The sequence below is a fragment of the Pongo abelii genome, chromosome 8 (genome assembly GCF_028885655.2).
Source record: "Pongo abelii isolate AG06213 chromosome 8, NHGRI_mPonAbe1-v2.0_pri, whole genome shotgun sequence".
Taxonomy (NCBI): domain Eukaryota; kingdom Metazoa; phylum Chordata; class Mammalia; order Primates; family Hominidae; genus Pongo; species Pongo abelii.
In genome coordinates, this window is record NC_071993.2 from 16347036 (window position 1) to 16351641 (window position 4606).

Below are 4606 nucleotides of genomic sequence, written 5' to 3' on the forward strand. Positions count from 1 at the left end.
TGGGCCAGGCGCAGTGACTCATGCCTGTAATCTGAGCAGTTTTGGAGGCAAAGGCAGGAGGATCACTTGAGCTTAGGAGTTTGAGACCAGCCTGGGTGACACGGTGAAACCCCATGATATGGTTTGGCTGTGTCCCCACCCAAATATCATCTTGAATTCCCATGTGTTAGTGGGAGGAGCCAGGTGGGAGGCTACTGAATTATGGGGGTGGGTCTTTTCCTCCACTGTTCTCATGATAGTGCATGAGTCTCATGAGATCTTGTGGTTTTAAAAGGGGGAGTTTGCCTGCACAAGCTCTCTTTTTGCCTGCTGCCATCCATGTAAGGTGTGACTTGTTCCTCCTTGCCTTCTGCCATGATTGTGAGGCTTCCCCAGCCATATGGAAGTGTGAGTTCTTCATTAAAACTCTTTCCTTTTTAAATTGCCCAGTCTTGGGTATGTCTTTATCATCAGCATGAAAATGGATGAATACACCCCATCTCCACCAAAAACAGCAAAAATATTAGCTGGGCATGGTGGCAAGTGCCTGTCATCCTAACTACTTAGGAGGCTGAGGTAAGAGGATTGCTTGAGCCCAGGAGGCAGAAGCTGCAGTGAGCCGAGATCATGCCACTGGACTCCAGTCTGGGCAACAGCTGAGACCCTGTCTCAAAAACAACAACAACAACAAAGCAAACAAACAAAAACAAAAATAGTGCCTAGCAAATAATAAAAACTATATAAGAGTTAGCTCCTTAATATTATTATTGAAGACAGTCATGCCTAACATAAGGAATTCCACTTCTTGGTACAAAAATCTAAAGAAACTCTTATACCCGTACAGCTACCACCATAGGAAAGTCTCAAAAACATAGCATAAACTGGAAAAAAATTCAGAAACGTATGCAAAATATAATTCCATACATAAAGTTAAAAATGTAGTATAGTAACTTAGATATCTTTGAATTCATATGTATATGATAAAGAAATAAATAATATAGATATAAAAATCAGAATAGTTTACATTTAGATTTAAAAGAGAAATGGATAGAAGGGTACACAATAAATTTCAATCATCAGTGTACAATTTTGTATATTACAAAATTATTGATGGCATATGTGGCAAAATGTGATAATTTATTAAAACTGAGTGGTAGAAAGGAGTATGTATTATGAAATCTTATTGTCTATCTTTATGCTTGAAATATTTCATAATTAAAAAAGTTTCCTGTCTAGAAGGAACACTTGAGTATTAAAACTAAAAGGGTCAGGAATTACAGACAAAATTAATGACAGGAGACCAACATCCAGACATATCTTGATGAAACTTTTGAATCTCAAGGATAAAAAATATTAGAACCATCCAGGCAGCAAAAAGAAGTCACCTATCAAGGCAAAAACTCTTAGAGGACCTCCAACTTCTCTGCACACTAAATGGCAGAAGTCATAAGGCAAAGTCTACAGAGTTTTTAGGGCAGAATAAGTACAAAAATTTCATTCCCAAACTAGCTAGTGATTGTGTGTGAAGGAAACAAGAATATTCTTAATCATTCAAAGACCTGGAAATTATAACAACCAGAAATTCTTCCTGAAATATCTAGTCAGATATATTTCAGCTATCTGAGAGATCAATCCAAATAAAAAACCTGTTAAGTCATGGTAGAAAAAAATTAAACATGAACAATTTAACTCTCTATATAATGTAGAGTTAAAACTAAATAGTTGTGAATAAAGCTTAATACAATGTAATAACATTGGACAAGTAGATTCATATTCCAAAAATTTAATAATATTATATATCTAAATTCACAGAATCATCAAAAATTATAAACAAAATTTCTAAAATGTCAGAGTTTCTCATACAGCAGGGAGAAAAGAGACGCATCTATTTGGGGACAGTTGCAGTGTCTTTTTATTTTTAATTCTCAGTAAATAAAATAATTTAATATATAATCAGAACTTCCAATTTTATCTCCAATACGTAAAGAGCTTGGACATCATTACTCCTATATTAGTCAAGATTCTTCAAAGAAATATAACTAATAATATGTGTGTGTATAAAACATACATACATATGGCTGGGTGTGGTGGCTCATGCCTGTAAACCCAGCACTTTTGGAGGCCAAGGTAGGCAGATCATGAGGTCAGGAGATCGAGACCATCCTGGCTAACACAGTGAAACCCCGTCTCTCCTAAAAAAAACACAAAAAAATTAGCCGGGCATGGTGGTGGGCGCCTGTACTCCCAGCTACTTGGGAGGCTGAGGCAGGAGAATGACATGAACCCAGGAGGCGGAGCTTGCAGTGAGCCGAGATCACACCACTGCACTCCAGCCAGAGTGACAGAGCAAGACTCCATCTCAAAAAATATATATATATATGTATATATATATATACACACACACACACACACACACACGAAGAGAGAAACAGAAACAAAGAGAGATTTATTATAAAGATTTATCATATAATTATTAAGACTGAGAAGCCACAAAATCTGCAGCAGAAATTGGCAAGCTAGAAACTCAGGAGAGCCAATGATATAGCTCCAGTCTGAAGGTCAACAGGTTAGCAACACAGAAAGAGTTGATGTTTCAGTATGATGGGAAGAAAAAGCCCACATCACAGTGTGAAGCTAGACAGACATGAAGGATTTTCTTACTTGGGGGAGGCCTAGATTTTTTTTCTATTCAGGCATTCCACTAATTGGATAAGATTCTCCTACGTGAGTGAGGGGAATCTGATTTATTCATTCTGCTAGTTTAAATGTTAATCTCATCCCAAAACAACCTCACAGAAACTCCCAGACTAATGTTTGACCAAATATCTGGGAACCCTGTGGCTCAGTCAAGTTCACATATTCAATTAACCATTGCAACTCCCTTTTTTGCAACAAGAAAAAGTTGAACGAACTGAAAATTATGACATTTCTTGGACCCATCAGAGAAATGAATTTGCAGGGCAAACCAATACCTTGAAATTTGGAAAGACAGGTGAATGTAGAGAGCCTGGATCTGCTTAAATGAGGCAGAAGCCACTGGAGTTATAAACTGGTATGAATGCTTACATGATAATTTTCATGAATTGCTGGAGGCTGAGTGTGGACTCACATGACAATGAGAAAGTCCTGGAAGCTATGGTCTTAGAAGACTCTTACATTCTTCTGGGCTTTACTTTTAGAAACCCTATCAGATGAAGTCCAAGAAAGAGTTGTTTATGGCTCTAGCAGGGAGAAGAGAAGAGGAAGCCTTGAAATGCACCCAGAGCTTTCTCCATAACAAAAGCCTACTCTCCAGGTTAAAAGAATTTATCAGAGCCTATTCAAGAGCCATGGGGGAGGACATTCCTCTCATTCCAGTCTCCTCTAGCTCTCCTGTCACATCTAAGGGAAGGCAGGAGTAATCTATGTGTTACGGGATGATTTGTGTCCCCCTAAAATTCACATGTTCCCCCCGAATTTATATGTTGAACTCCTAACCTCTAGTATCTTAGAATGTGGCTGTATTTAGAGATAGAGCCTCTGAAGAGGTAATTAACTTAAAATGAGATCATTAGGGTGGGCCCTAACCAGAATTACTGATGTCCTTAAAGGAAAAGATTAGAGCACTGACACACACAAAAGAAATATACAGGAAGGGAGCTGGAGCCAAGATGGCCGAATAGGAACAGCTCCGGTCTACAGCTCCCAGCATGAGTGACGCAGAAGACGGGCAATTTCTGCATTTCCATCTGAGGTACTGGGTTCATCTCACTAGGGAGTGCCAGACAGTGGGTGCAGGACAGTGGGTGCAGCACACCGTTTGTGAGCCGAAGCAGGGCGAGGCATTGCCTCACTCGGGAAGCACAAGGGGTCAGGGAGTTCCCTTTCCTAGTCAAAGAAAGGGGTGACAGACAGCACCTGGAAAATCGGGTCACTCCCACCCTAATACTGCGCTTTTCCAAAGGGCTTAAAAAACGGCACACCAGGAAATTATATCCTGCACCTGGCTCAGAGGGTCCTATGCCCACAGAGTCTTGCTGATTGCTAGCACAGCAGTCTGAGATCAAACAGCAAGTCAGCAGCGAGGCTGGGGGAGGGGCTCCCGCCATTGCCCAGGCTTGCTTAGGTAAACAAAGCCACCGGGAAGGTCGAACTGGGTGGAGTCCACCACAGCTCAAGGAGGCCTGCCTGCCTCTGTAGGCTCCACCTCTGGGGGAAGGGCACAGACAAACAAAAAGACAGCAGTAACCTCTGCAGATTTAAATGTCCCTGTCTGACAGCTTTGAAGAGAGCAGTGGTTCTCCCAGCACGCAGCTGGAGATCTGAGAACGGGCAGAATGCCTCCTCAAGTGGGTCCCTGACCCCTGACCCCCAAGCAGCCTAACTGGGAGGCACCCCCCAGTAGGGGCAGACTGACACCTCACACGGCCGGGTACTCCTCTGAGTCAAAACTTCCAGAGGAACGATCAGACAGCACATTCGCGATTCACGAAAATCTGCTATTCTGCAGCCACCGCTGCTGGTACCCAGGCAAACAGGGTCTGGAGTGGACCTCTAGCAAACTCCAACAGACCTGCAGCTGAGGGTCCTCTCTGTTACAAGGAAAACTAACAAACAGAAAGGACATCCAAACCAAAAACCCATCTGT